Here is a 15516-nt window from a genome sequence, read left to right as displayed (position 1 = left end):
TTCTTATTCAAACTTTGTGATGCTAATGATGAAACTTTAAGCCTAATGGGACTGGAATTTTGTTTTGTTTTTTCATAGCAGCTAAGAAGTACCTTCCAAATTATAAAACATAAATGGTCACTTGTTCAAACTGTGCATATTCTAAATGTGTACATACACACACAATGCCAGTAATAATCTTTAGCTGAGTCTTTTGCTATTTATTATTCATATTAAAGGGAACGTGCATGTGAATGCACACATGTGCACACACACACACACACTTTTTTTTTCCACTTCCTGGCGATCCTACCTCCCTCTTTCCATGATACTCAGCAGGTGAACCCACCCTAACTAGGTTTAGGTACACATCACTTCGATAACTATTCTAGGCTCTAAACAAAAGGCAAATAAAATATACAACACATATTTATTAGTACTCAATACTCTAGAGGCCATGGGGGTTTGCAGAGAAACACAAGACACCTATGTCCTCTAGGATCTTAGCACACATGAAACATTAGCAGGCAACATATAATTAACTGTTAAATTAGCTGACACAGGCTGTTAAGTATAATGGGAATTTCAGAGAAGAGGAAGATAAATGAGAGCTAATGAAGTCAAATAAGGCTTTGGGGGAGGTGAAACTTGAACTGGATCTTTAAGGGTGGGTATCATTTCAGTTGACAGTAAGAATATGAGGAGGAAGTTCTTGTTCTGGATCTATAGTGACTTTAATGACTTGATGTGCATCACAAAGGGTATAATTTGAAGAGCACCCAGGGAACTCTTTTGTTGTATCACATATGAAAAATATCTTCCTATTAGATGTAATACCACATTTATCTCTCAACATATAAATATTTGGGGAGATTATAATACATTAAGATAGGTTACCCTTTATTTATACCTTTAGCTAAATACAGTTAACATAATTTCCTTCCACTGACAATTGTGTAGACTGGGAAGGACTTATGTCACATGTCTCAGTGTCTCCTGTATCAGGGTCCACCAGGAGATTTGTTCTTATGTCCCAAGCCTCAGCAACAGGAAACAACTTGGTTCACTTAGATAAACTTTTTGTGTCCTTATGAGAAAGGGGAACCATAGGTATGACTCGTTGAGTAGTGATGGAAACTTTAGGCTGCTTTTTTCCCTTATAACTTTCTTGTAAGCCTTTGCCTTCTATGCGTGTGTAACGCAAGCATCAGGCTCCTCTTAGTCATGTCCAGGTTTGCCATCTTAATGTATGTACCAGTAAAGGGAGAAGTATTTCCATCATCCTCTGAGTCATTCAGGTGTTAGTTGCTTTTCCGCATCATTTCCTCATCAGGATCAATTTTGAGACATGACTCCCATTGCAAAGACTGCTAGTTATCTGCTCTTTGTTTCGTCTTGTTCCTCAGTAGTAGAATCTTTGGTAGTTAGAGAAATATATATCTGCCTATAATAAAGATCACTTTCCCAGATTTCCTTGCTGTGAGTATACCCATGTGATGTGAGCAGTAGTGCATGCATCTTACATGCACTTCATAAGGAAGTGGGTACGCTCTTGTTTGTTGCTTCTCCTGTCTGTTAGGATATAAATGTATTATCAAAGTTTCTAGTTGCCATTGTGGACAATGAGATGACCCTGGGAATGTAGGTCATCTATGGAGGACAATAAGAAAATAGTACCAATCTGAAAAGATGAGTGTACAGAATAATGGAAAAGATGAATAAAGTGTGTTTGGGCAGTGCTTGCCACATAAAAACTATTCAATAAATATTTGTTGATTTCAGTTTAGATTGAATTCTGACTTTTTTGGGGGAAGACCATGTGTTTGTATATGTGTGTGTTCTAACCCTTATTTATTAGATATCAGAAGAATATAGCATCAGAGCATCAGATTGTACTCAGAAGGAACCAGACTTGGAAAGACCACATCCACCGAACTATACGAGTGTCCAGCCTGGGTTGCCATGGTAGAGGTTCCATGACATTGTACCGGATTGGATGGCTCAGATTTGGATAAATGTGTTGCAGAGGAATAGAAGATGGATCTTGTGAGAGACCAGCCTCTGATATTGGGAGAGATAAGTTAAGCTTCAAGTAATAAAGGCCCAAAATAACACAGAGCTTAAAAGAGACATTTTTGTTCTCTTTCATTTGAAGGTTTGTATAGCTGCTTTTAAAGATCTGATGAGATATTTTAGAAAAGTTGCTGTCTTTCTCCTTGGTCTATGGGGAAATTGCAGGAGAGGTGTAATTCTTGCAGTTAAGTGTATTTTCTTGGATCTAACAATTAATTTAAAAATATGTTTTATAAACACACTTTCATAAGTGTCCTTAAATCATTGGTGGGCTAAGTGGGGCATAACAATAAAAATAGTTAGAACTGAGAAACTGCAAGATTTAATGGGAGAGGGGGCAGGAAGAAGCCTTTCTGGAAGCTGCAGTGTTAATACATATTCCAGGAGACTGAGTGCAGCACCCTGAGGGTAACAAGAAGGCACTGGCCTAGGTGTCGGGAGAGCAAGATACTGACCGGACCAGGGCCCTTGGGTCAGCTCTGCCATCTCACTTTTGCTTCTCTTGATTCAGATTTTATTTTTATTAATGAGCATTACTGTAGTATAATATCTATGATAGATTTTTAACATTTACTGAGTGCCAGCATGGTACAGATATGCAGATATGTTCCAAAGGAAAGAAAAGGTTTTTAAAATCTCCTATTGTGAAGGTCAATTTATTTGTTTAGACTTAAGAAAAAATAGTAATGCATCCTATAACAAGCTTTCTCTCCAAATCAATGTGCAATGTGGGAGTTCTAGTGAGCATTTAAGGACTGAGAAAAATAATAAAAACAGGGAGAGAAAGCATAAACACAAAGCAGGTTCATCAGCTAATAGAAATCTTTGTGTTTACTTCGTCCCTCATGAAGAATAAGATAGGCCAACTCTGTTCTTCTATGCACAGTGAAGTACTGAGAATCTAATACGAATTTCCTAATTTATTCCCTGTAATATAAAATGGGAACTAAGGATTGCCTGAAAGTGAAAAAGTATTGTGGGTGGAGATAAAGGAGGAATCTGCAATTCCCAAATGATGTGGCTTAGTGAAGGTGGCCTAGTTCAATTCCGTGTGGTTTATATGTATTTAAGGACTTTTTTCTTTTTAATATACATTGACCTCCTTTGTGATAGGTAAGGGTATCAGAAACCAACTGAAGCTAGATTAAGAAAAAAAAAATGAGGGTTATTATAAGAAAGCGGGGATAATGCATGAAAATTAAAGGCAGGTATGAAGCCAGACTTCAGAAGCCAGGAGGCAGGAAAAGGAAAGCCATCAGGATCAGTGCAGAGCTCTGGGTTTTGACTGCTTCTCTCTTTACTTGTGCTCTGGTCTCTCCTTGTCCATCACATGGCAAAATAGGTCATCTCACAGCTCACATGTTTCTATGTTATAGTTCCATGAACTGTGGGTGGCTTCCTCATTGGCCAAATCAGGAATCTCAGGAGAGAGAAGCTGAGCAGTTTGAATCGATGTCCACCTTTGTCCCAGATAGCTATGGGCAGGAATGAGAGACATCAGGGTCATGTGGTAAAACAGAGCTGCCAGGAGCCTACCTCACTGTATTCATGGGAGTTATTTTCAGAGAACGTGATTTGGCCCATGGCCTAGGCAGGCACTGCATACGACAAAGTGCTGTGTTTATTTAGCGCTCAGCCCCAAAGAGACTGCTTAACTCCTGTATGTTGCTCTGAAACAAAATGGTAAATAAAAAGAGAAGGATTTTTCATTTACTTCCTTGTATTAACTTCATGTCTTACAAATTTTGCTATTCTAGGTCAGCGTAAAGGAACAAAGTGAGCTCTTATTAATTTGGTATATTCACTTTGGAGGGTAAATTCTGAACTGCCCGATCTCTCCATGTTGTGAGGATTTCACTCTAGGTAAATTTAGAGCAGAGATAACTGAATATAGACAGTTTATTTCATACATGTTTTTAAGCAGTAGGGCCTGTGATTCATGTGTTTATAACCCATCATTGATACCTAGGGACAGATTTAGAATCTCCCGTAGCAATTTCCCTGTCATCAAACAACTTCACAGACCATATTGAAAGAAAAAAGAAAATCGGCAGACAACATCTAGCCACTTTGCGGGTGTATTTACAAAGGGAATGCAATTATCAGCCTATATTTGTAGAATATATGCCTTGTGAAATAATTCCTCAGCAGTCTTTGGATTGCCTCTTGTTTGGTGCTGAGGCCTCAGAGTCAATCTCTATTGAGATTAGTAAAAATGAGGAAAGCAGCTGCAGAGCCAGGATTTATTTGCATACCTGATCATGTCAACTAAGTCTTCTAGAATCTAGAAGAATGGCACTTAGTTTAGCATGCATGGAGCCACCTTCTTTAAGCAAGCAGAGAGCAAATATCTAAGGAGACAGTGCTTAGTTTTCAGAGGCAAAAAAAAAAAAAATCATCTCTTATTTTTGCTACTCACAGATCATTCCTGGATGTGAGACTCCCGGCTACTAAGACGGAAACCATTAACCAAGATTTTTTATTTTTTTTTTGATAGGGAGTGGTCTAAGTTAATTGCTCATGAGATGACCTAGATACTGTTGAGATAACCAGTTTAAATTGGGGCCAGTTATTATGCATCAAGAAATATTAAGTAAGACACAGATTATCTCTCAACCCCAAATAACTGAAAAGATCCCCCCCACCAAAATCAGCTTGGTAATTTCTAAAAATAATATGAATCTTTTGAAAATGATGAATTAGGTGATATGAGTTTGTTTTAGAATAACACCAGAAGTTATTAGAGGGTTCGCATGAAATAAACCTTCGTCCTACCACACCCTGCAACTAAGAGAGGCCACGTGATTTTTAAAACTTTTTAAATTTATTTTTGAACTGTGTATGATGTTTAAATATTTTTAAATTACTTTATGTACAAGAAGCTGTGCATATTTAATGTGTATGATTTGGGTTTGGAGGACTTGACTTTTTTTTAGGCTAAAAGGAAGAGAGTATGATTGTTTTTGGAATATTATTTTTTGGATTTTTTGTTTAGTATTCAGTTAGTTTCTAATAAAAATGCATATGAAATATTAAAAATTGCATAGAAGATAAGATTTTAATGGGTGAAATTACAGCAGAAATCCATTAGATTGACAACACACAAGGCAAAGAAAGGATACAGACTCATTCAAGGGTAACAGTGTGGTGATGTCAGGAATGATTCTAAAGTTATTGTTTAGTGTGTGTGTGTGTGTGTGTGTGTGTGTGTGTGTGTGTGGTGGTGGTGATGGTTGTAGGGGTATATATGTATTTTTCTTAACCTGAATGGCAAATAAGAATAGAAATCTTTTTCATATCTCTGACTTAATATCTTGACAATCTTGATATTCTGAATCAGAGCAACAAAATAGCATGCTTTTATTTATTTGATATATTCTCTTTGGAGACTAAATTTATGGTATGACATTTATTGTCATATTTTAGTAAGATGTTTTTGTACAAGGTATTCTGAAACCTCTATTTTCTAAGACAGGGAGAGCTGTTAAAGAATGACTAAACTAATTTTATGTATTTCAGAATCTATTTTTACTTTGAAATTTCTGACATAATATTTTCTAGTCTCTTTTCCCCTCTCTTTTACATAGTACACTTCATTTCCTTCAATTAATGATTATTAAGAACCCTATATAGCTCAAATGAACAAATGTCTGGCTTAAAATGTGGTGGAGAATTCCTGTCTTATCTTGACTTTACACATATTATGCATATCCTGTCATCAGGGAATGATTTCATCGTTTTGGTTGCCTCCAAAGCTTACAATACTCTTACACCCAAATGTTTTGTTGGCTGAGCATGATCCCTGGATGGAGAATGGTTGTGTTCTAATTCCAGATATTGATTGACCATGTGTTACTTTGGGAAGAACAGCCGACTTATTTTCCTTAGCAGGATAATGAGAAAATTACTGACCTCCTCTCAAGAGAGGTTTGGCAAATGGAGAATTACAAAATGCTTTGCATCAGAAGTGCTAAATATTCTTCTAAGTGCTTTCATTTTTCTTGGCATAACAGTGTTCATTTGTGGACTGTTTTATGGGAAGACTTTCACCAAGGAGCACATATGTCTTTGCTTTGGCCACTACAAACGTCTGTACATTTGAGAGGACCTGACCAAAAAGGGAATTCTAGAACTACAAAAATGCCCTGACAGAATCTAACCATGTGCTTATTAAGGAGGACACTAAGAGCTCCCATGCCATATTTTCCAGATGGATTCACTGTAATACCTGCAACTTAGCCAATCTGAATCTTTGCCTACTCACTTTTAGACAGTCTCCTAATTGGGTCATTACTGGGAAAGGTAGGAAACAGTGTAACTGAGATCATACGGGACTCCTAGCACAGTGAAGGGAATTGCAGTACTGCTGGAGGCATGGCAGTCCAAAACAACCAGGGCTGTTCCAGTATTGGCAAACACTTTAAAGATAAAATAAATGGGGGATCAACCAACATTTCATTTGTCATTGTCTCAATAGCCCAAGGCGGAGCTCTGTTTTGCCAGCCACACTATCAAATGGGAACTCGTGGTTCAATTGCATTTGTTTTCTTGACAGTGCAGTTGGTTGTAAGGCCAGCTGCAGCTCACTTGCCCTTGGCTAACTGCTTTTCTCTGGTGCATCTTCACAGCCATTTGCTCATAACATAAGGTCTCCAAGCACACTGGGGTTTGTGTTGATTGGGATAGCATTTAGTTGCACTAGAATCGAAGACCTGCAGGGGCCCCCAGGTTTGACTGAGCAGAAGTCATTCTGAAGAGATAGCTGCCTACCATCTTTTAAAACACATGCACACACACAAGAAAACGAAAGAATTGTCATACGCCTCAAAGTTTAGTGAAGGATAGAGCTGTTAGTATACTTAGCATCCCCTCCCTCACTGTCACACTGTAAGTCACTAAGTTCTGGCCTTAGTTCTAAGACCAGGTATATAATCTTAGACAAATCATCATCTCTGTGAGGCAGGATCCTATGAATAAAACAAAAATTATAATCTCTCCTCTGATCCACACTGATCTCAGATATTTCTGAGATTTGATTAGAACTTAATATACTGTACATGTTTGTATGGAACAAGGAATTGACTAAGTTGATAACTGTTGAAGTTGGGTGGTAGGTACATGGAAGTTCATTATGATATTTTCCACATGTATTTGAAGTATTCTATAATAAAGCTTTTAAAATATAGTAAGTGAGTGGCACTTGGGTGGCTCAGTTGGTTAAAGCATCTGACTTTGGCTCAGGTTATGGTCTTTCTTTGAGTTCGAGCCCCACATTGGGCTCTTTGCTGTCAGCGCAGAGCCCTCTTTGTATCGTTTCTATTTGTCTCTCTCACTCTCTCAAAAATAAATAAACATTAAAAAAAAACTTAAAAAAATATAATAAATGAAAATAAAAACTGGCTCTGCCTCTTTCTCAGCAGAGTTATAGGTGAGACTCACAGAAGATAATGTGTAAAAGTGTTTTGTGAATAGTAAATGACAAGAGCAAGTATATTTTTAAAAATATATATCTCCAGGGTATCCACATCAGACTTACCCGATGTATTGAAAATACAGTTGCAGAGTTCCACAGACATATGGAATCAGATATGATGGCAGTGTATCCCAGAGGACTCTCCATTTTTTTAATACTTTTTTTTTATTTACACCCAAATTAGTTAGCATATAGTGCAACAATGATTTCAGATTTCAGATTCATAGATTCCTTAATGCCCCTTATCCATTTAGCCCATCCCCCCCCCCCACAGCCCCTCCAGTAACCCTTTGTTTATTCTCCATATTTGAGTGTCTTATGTTTTGTCCCCTCCCTGTTTTTATATTATTTTTGCTTCCCTTCCCTTATGTTCATCTGTTCTGTGGAGGACTCCCCATTTTTAAGTAGCCCTACATACCTCTCATCTCAGAGGATGTTTCTACATTATTGAATTTAAAAAGTATGTATTCCATAAGTCCTTGTTAACATTATCCAGGTCTTTGAGTGATCAGGAAATTGCTTCTAGGGAGTTGAAGACCTGTTATCTATGAAGCTTGGAGTCTCTAGGCTAACCCTCCCCGCCCCCAATCTATTATTTGAACCCTGATTCCTGACTGTTGATTAAGTCTCAAGTTCATGGTCTCTGCTGTCTCTACTATGGTCCCATTTGGTTATCAAACTTTATGCAGGATTTATTCACAATATGCTGGGCCCTCTTGCTTATAGATCATAATCTTTGGCCTCAATCTTGCCATCATATGATTGTATGTAGATTTTAATCTGCCCGACAACACCTTTTACCCAAACACTGTCCAGGCACCCTCTGGGTTAATTCGTTCAGTTCTCAACTGTTGAACATCTTTTATGTGATAGCAGTCCTCTAGGTGCTAGCAAACATTAAACATAAAATTCCTTTCCTCATGGAATTCGCATTGTAGATTTGAAGATTTTATCTTTGAGCAAATAGGTCAGATGATACAATTCAGATAGTGGTAAGTGCCAAGAATAAAATTACTGGGGGAAGAGGGTTTTAGAGAGGGTTTTAGAGTTACAGTTGTCATTCTCTGAGAATGAAGTATTTAAACAGAGACCTAAGATGAGAAAGAGAAGGTGGTAGAATTGGTGGAAGAGCTGAAACAGTAAGTGCAAAGGCCCTGAGGCAGGAATGAATTTAGTTTCAAGTAATAATAGCAAGGAGGCTACCATGGCTGCATTTTAATGATCAAGGATCAAAGTGGAAAGTGATGAGGCTGGAGGGAGAGGGCCAGGGGCTAGATCCTGTAAGGATTTGGAGGATGTGATAAAGATTTTGGATTTTATTTTTTTATTTTTATTTTTTTAAAGTTTATTTTATTTTTGAGAGAGAGAGAGAGGAGAGAAAGGCAGAGAGAAAGAAACGTGGAGCCCATTGAAGAGCTCAATCTGTCACCTGCAACCTGAGCCGATATCAAGAGTCAAACACCTAACTGACTGAGCCACCCAGGCACCCAAGATTTTGGATTTTAAAAACTGGTTATGGCTACTGATCATGTTTCCATCAGTCTAATCAAGTATTGCCATATCATCTAAAGCCTGATAACCCTGCAGAAGCTGTGGCTTATTCCATAGTTCCCTATAGTGCTCAAAGGAACAACATTAAAAATATGTAAATTGTTTATAATTTTCTATAATTCATACTCAGAAAAAAATAGAGAAAACCTGCTCCTTCATGTTCTCCATTACAGACTGATACCTACTTTTCCCTGAACATAATCCTTACAACTGCCAGGAAGCTACCTGGAGAAATGTTCCCTTCACCAAGTGCACAAGCATGCAGATACCAGATTGGGCCACTAGATGGTGGCTTATATCAGTACCGTGGAACTATGCGGTTTCTATTTGACAAAGGAATCAAAGAATAAGTATTTTAAAGACAAACAAAATAGATGTGCATTTAAAATTTCTTTGGATGAAACGATTAGAGAAAGAAAGAAAACATAACATCCTGCAGCCTGCTTTTTGTTCAGTTTACCTTTTTCCTTGGGAGGATTTTTGGCTTCTTGGAGAATGGTCTTGTGACATGGAATACTCATATCCTCATGACCCCACTGGTCTTGGCTATGACTATGGAATAAGTTCCCCCTACTCCTCATTCACCTTGCTGCTCATTTGGGGTTCCCTGGAAATTTTTTTTCTTGCTGTCTTATATTTTCCTAGATGATTTCATTCACTCCCCTGGCTTCCATCATGAAATATTTATGTGAATGATGGCTACAGTTAATATTCTTAGCTGGTATTCTCCAGATCCCCAGACCTATAATTCCAACTGCTCTTAAATGGCAGGTAGATGGTCTTAGGTACTTCAAACTCGATGAACTTTTAACCAAATTCATATTATTTTTTCTTTACCACTTCCTTTCCCGGAAATGCTTTTCTTCCTATCTCAGTTAATGGTGTTGCAACTTAATCAGTTGTCTTAGAAATCTGTGAGTTATTGATTTCTGCCTCCTGCTCACTCCCCATATTCACTTTGCCTTGAGGAACTGTTGATTTTATCTCTGAAATGCCTTGAAAGTACATTTATTCTTTTTATTTTCTCACCTCTGTCATTGTTTCTATTCATGTAATAAATCCTTAACCAAATCTGTTTTCTATTTTACAGTCCAAACATTGTCCACACAGTCTTCAGAAGAATCGTACCCAAACTAAGGTTTGAACTAGTCACTTCTTTGCTTTAAATTATTTTCCTCAGATAATACAGTCCAAACCCCATATTATTCTACTGTTCAAATCTTTCAAGTAATGGCTCCACTCACCTTCCCAGCCTCTTTCTGGCCTCTCCGTCCCACACAGCCATGTTGAGTATTTGGAGGCCCTGGTTGTGCCATTGACTTTCATGACTGTGTCCCTTTCTTTGCGAATGTTTTTTGTCCTGGAACTCCTGTCTCCTCCCTGTTGGCTTTCCGTTTTCCATCTTCCCTGCAAAGTCTAGTAAGGCTTATCCCTTCATTCCATAAAATTCTCCTCCATGATCCCATGATCCTCGTACACGTTAACTGTACTGTTTGTCCAGAGGTAGTATACTTATTAATTTATATATCTGCATCCTGCCACTGAACTGAGACCTGCTTTCCAGCAGAAAGTGGAAAGATTTGCCAGCAGAAAGATTTTCAGCAGAAAGATTTGCCATCTTTGTGTTTCTAGCATTTTCGTAAGTCTGGAAATGCCTTAGATGGTCAATAACTCTTGTTTTAATGAATGGAAAAAATGAAAAAAAATCTGATTTCCTCTGCATCTTTCCCAGCAGGCAGGAAAGGCCTTCCCCTGTTCCTTTTTCTCTTGCACTTGTACTCATGGATATTTTTACATGAGAAAAAAAAGGAAAATAGATCTCTGGAGACATGATCTTCCAGACACAGAAAGCAGACCATCTTGGAAGGGAAGCTTTAGGAACTGGAGAAGAGATGGAAGCAGGGGCCATAGTTGGAATCACCAAAGCCAAGATGCTGGAAGCAGCCTCCACATGCCACACGCTTGTCTCCATCTCTTACTGCACACACAATGGTGGCGCTGATGGAGGATAAACCTTATGAATTGATCTGTTAGGAGATATGTGCAATCAGGAAACCTGACTATATTGTTCATTTCTCTCTTCTCAAGGATTGGCACTCTGCCTGGCATAGAACAGGTGCCCATTAAGTGACTGAATCCTCACTGATTATTTTCTTACAGGCAGACTGCAATCTTCAGTTGATACAATATCTGGAAGTGTTCATAACTTTGAGGTTAAAAGGTGCCACTATAAGTGACTGTATAGAGGTGTCTGTGATGACCGAGAGGAACTAACAAGCTGACTTTGCTTCATTAGATCATTTGAATGTCTTTGGATAGACATCTATGCATTACATGTATGGTTTCCCTTCAAATGTATTACTCAGTCTAGATGCTTATTGTGTTTATTGGTTCAAATGAAATAAACAGGAAAGTAAGAAGTTAAAAAAGGTAAAAACTTCTGTCTTTATGACAGAAAAAAATATTTCTGCCTCTAGCCATTCAGGTACATTTATTTGGTAAGAGGTAAAAGAAATACATGAATTTCATTCATATTTATATTTTATTAAAACAAATTTCAGGGGCGCCTGGCTGACAGTTGGTGGAGCATGGAACTCCTGATTTTGGGGTTGTAAGTTTGAGTCCCACCTTGGGTGTAGAGATTACTTAATAAAATCTTAAAAAAAAAACCAAAGAAACTCCAAGCTCTTTAATTCTGATAGACATTGTTTATGGAGCTTAAATATATATTTTTTAAATGTGACACATCTCTACTACCCAGAGATCCCGGTTGTGATTGAGGTGTTTTTGGACAGGAAGTTATCTGAAGCATTATGTGTCACCCCTGTGCTACCCCTGGGACTTCTGGGAAGAGTATAGTTATACTGCTCACTGCTAGCAATTCCCTATCTAGCTGTGCTTTTTTTGTAGACCCTATCTCAGAGTGTCAGTAAGAAGAGTAACCACTTATGTTTGCATAACGCTTTATATTGTTCGATGCATTATGTACACTTTTACTCCTTTGATCCTCATAAAAAGAAATTGAGCAGTACTGATGGACCTACTCTGCAGGTGAGGAGACTGAGGCATAGAGATATTTTTAAAGCAAGTACATACCAATAACAATGTAAGCAATAGAATTAATTAGGTTCAGATTTTAGTTTTCAGATGTCCCATCTCTTTTTTAACCACACCATTTGCTCAGTTGTGCTCACATCAATTTATTAGAAGAGGTGGCTGTTGGGTTGAGAGCTACTTTTATTTAGCACACCTGGAAATGGCACCCTAATAACAATATCCCTGCTAATAACCTTTTCCTTATTCATGAGATAGAGAAGCTCTTATAATTATTTGCCAGTGTCTGCTCTGTACTCCAGGCCCCTGACAATGAGCACATGGGCACGGATGTTACTATTCTCGGGCAGAGCATTAATAATTAGATATTACTTGGGGAAAAGGGCAATACTTCATCAAAAGACAAAGTGCTAGCTTTGATATCTTTTTGTGCAGTTGCTGGAACACTCCTAGTACCTACTTCTAATCTAAAGATTAGCTGGCGGCTTTGCCCTTTTTCTTGTGAAATATCTGTTCTTAGGGGAAACCAGTATCAACACATATTGAGAATTTTTATGTCTTATTAAAGGTTGTTCTGTGATATTTGTAGGATCCTCCAGCACCTACCACATTATTATCAGGCAAATTCTAAATTTACTCAGAGAGAAATAATGTTATGAAAAGAATTGTTCAAAATCATAAGGGATTGCACTATGGGGTGAACACCTTTGCCATTGAAAAAGTCTCCGATGATTCACTTTTTTATTGGCTTTGAAGTGGCTCGGAGTGGACCTTGCCTCGGAACTGGAATTTTAAGAGGAAAGCTTTAATGTCACCATTGCGATATTTCCAGATGAGACAGGGCATGGCTCAGCTACCATCAGAAGACTGGGTAACAGAACATACAGTTCTCATTTGGGGCAGACAGAGAGATGCATGTCATTGCAAGTACTTGGGACTCTTTGTTCTTATACAAAAACAAGAAAAAAACATTCCACACTACTGCACAGGTTCTGAGACAACATGTTAGATGAGGTAAACAGTACTGGGTGGTGTAAAGGATCAAGAGGGGAGGAGATGGGTGGCCTGTGAATACCAACATGTCCAGGGGAGTTGGGGTGGCTTCCAGGAAGTTGTAGAAAGAGTGAATCAGGGAGGTCTGCCTAGGGTAGGAGGCTCAGCCACTAAGGTTGCAATCCAGGGATCAGGCTCCAGTCCCTGGGGGGACATCCTAGAGGCTGGAGTCTACACAGACGTTAAGGTAGGGACTTGATCCTAGGATAAGGGTTGAAGCTTAGATGTCAGAACTGGGCCAAAATTCTTGGGAATGAGGCAGGAGTCCAGCTGACACTACGAAGAACAAGAAGAAAGAATAGATTAGTAACCTCCCTTTCCCCTTGCATTCTGTGAGACCTTGCCCAGGCCACTCATTCCCACTGCACTCCCATCTTTTCTCATGTTACATGGCAATGATAATACAGTTGACTTCATAAGTTGTGAGAAATCCATGAGTGCATATTATAAAATGCCATACAGGGGTACATGGGTGGCTCAGTTGGTTAAATGTCCAACTCTTGATTTTGGCTCAGGTCATGATCTCACAGTTGTGAGATCAAGCCCTGTGTTGGGCTCCCCACTGAGTGTGGAGCCTGCTTAAGATTCTCTCTCTCTTGCTCTCTCTGCCCCTTCCCTGCTTGCACACATTCACACTCTATTTAAAAAAAAAAAGTGCCATACAAATAGTTACTGTTTGTAAGTTCATCATATGAATAGTGAGCATTTATCTTTTAAGTACTGTACCTTTATGATTGATAAGGTTTTTTAAAAACATTTTTTAATGTTTATTTTTGAGAGAGACAGAGCGTGAGTGGGGGAGGGACAGAGAGAGAGGGAGACACAGAATCCAAAGCAGGCTCCAGGCTCTGAGCTGTCAGCACAGAGCCCAATATGGGGTTTGAACTCACGAACCATGAAATCATAACCTGAGCCAAAGTCGGACTCTCAACTGACTGAGCCACCCAGGTGCCCCAATAATATATATATATATATATATATATATATATATATATATATATATTTTTTTTTTTTTTTTTTTTTTTAATAAACCTCATCAGACTGTCCTGGTGCTGTCTTGCCAGCAGTGATCCTTTCTCTTCCTCCCTATCTCTGATTTGGATTCTCTATCCAGCCATATTTTCTGTGGCCACTCTGAATTAACACCGCTTTCTGTCTTATTGGTCCCTTGGATGCCCATGTTGTGTGTGCACTTCCATGCTGTCGTGGGACAGTCCAAAATTGTCAGTCTAGGAGTTGCTGAAGAAAGTGCCTCACCTGACTTAGGCTCATTGGATTGCTCCCATATGGAGCTTAATGAAAGTTACTGGAGATGCAGTCGCCGGCCCCCAGCCCCATCCCCTTCAGCGTGTTTGTGAATGTGGGGGACAGGATTTAGCAGTAGTTTAAGAAACCAATGCCTAATGCTTAGAGAATGGAAGGACCCCAGGACAGAGAGTTTTAGGTTATTATTGCAGCTCAGGCATAATTTGAACTACAAGGCAATGCAAGGAAGTAACAGAACGACCTCATTGTGAATGAAAATTTTAATGCAGAGGCAATAACTCTCCAAACAGGACACACATTAAGATGGAAGATCTGCAGTCTGAGATAGGGGATCTGAAGGGGAACTGTAAGCACTGATCAGGAATGTTCATCTTCTTCCATCAGTATTCTTACACAGGAATATCCAAAGATTATTTTTGGATAGAGAGAGTACAGGCAAGGGTGACATCAGCAAAGATGTGAGCTGAACACCAAGGGCTGCCTCTCTGAAGGAGGTACAACAGATCTTGGAGACAGACTCAAGCAGCTTCCTTGGGGACTGACCCAAGGAGATACTTGTGAGACATTTAAAGACATGGGAACATTGTGGGCTTTTTGGCTACTCCTCATTTTGATGTTTGTCAGTTACTTTTTCTGTTAAAACTGTTTTTTTTTTCTTTTTTTTCTTTCTGGAAATGTGCTTGCATAGTCTACTTGGTTGGTATTTATTTGACTATCTAAAGAAGAGGTTTTCCTAGGTCTTTGAACGTGTGTTTAAGGCAAGAGAAATATGACAGACTAAAGCAATGTACATTTTCATTGTTGTTATTATTTTTGTTTTTCACTTTTCCCCCAATATCAACTCTAACACTAGGCTTGTATGTGTTAATCGTAGTTTGGTTTTTGTGTATCTGCTAAGTTAAACAAAAGTGTTGATTGCCCAATAGGGATGAATTGCTGTGTTATGTGTTACCAGGAACTTCAAAAAAACCCAAAAAGATATATTTTTCTCATTCAAAGTGGGGGAACAAAACATGAGCAATGATACATTACAAAAAATAAAAAAGAAATAAATATAGACAATTAAA

The 15516-nt window shown here is 38.5% G+C and overlaps 1 pseudogene; it reads right to left on the bottom strand.

The window, feature by feature from the left end:
• The window catches only part of LOC124527236 (tigger transposable element-derived protein 1-like), a 34457-nt pseudogene extending 24096 nt beyond the window's left edge, over positions 1–10361 (bottom strand).
• Between the last annotated feature and the right edge of the window lie 5155 nt (positions 10362–15516).

The sequence above is a fragment of the Lynx rufus genome, unplaced genomic scaffold, assembly GCF_022079265.1.
Source record: "Lynx rufus isolate CCGP_SWC_20201006 ecotype Redwood Valley unplaced genomic scaffold, mLynRuf1.p SCAF_5, whole genome shotgun sequence".
In the NCBI taxonomy this organism is placed as follows: Eukaryota; Metazoa; Chordata; class Mammalia; order Carnivora; family Felidae; genus Lynx; species Lynx rufus.
The sequence above is the reverse complement of the archived record's forward strand: the minus strand, read 5'-3'. Positions and strand labels throughout refer to the sequence as shown.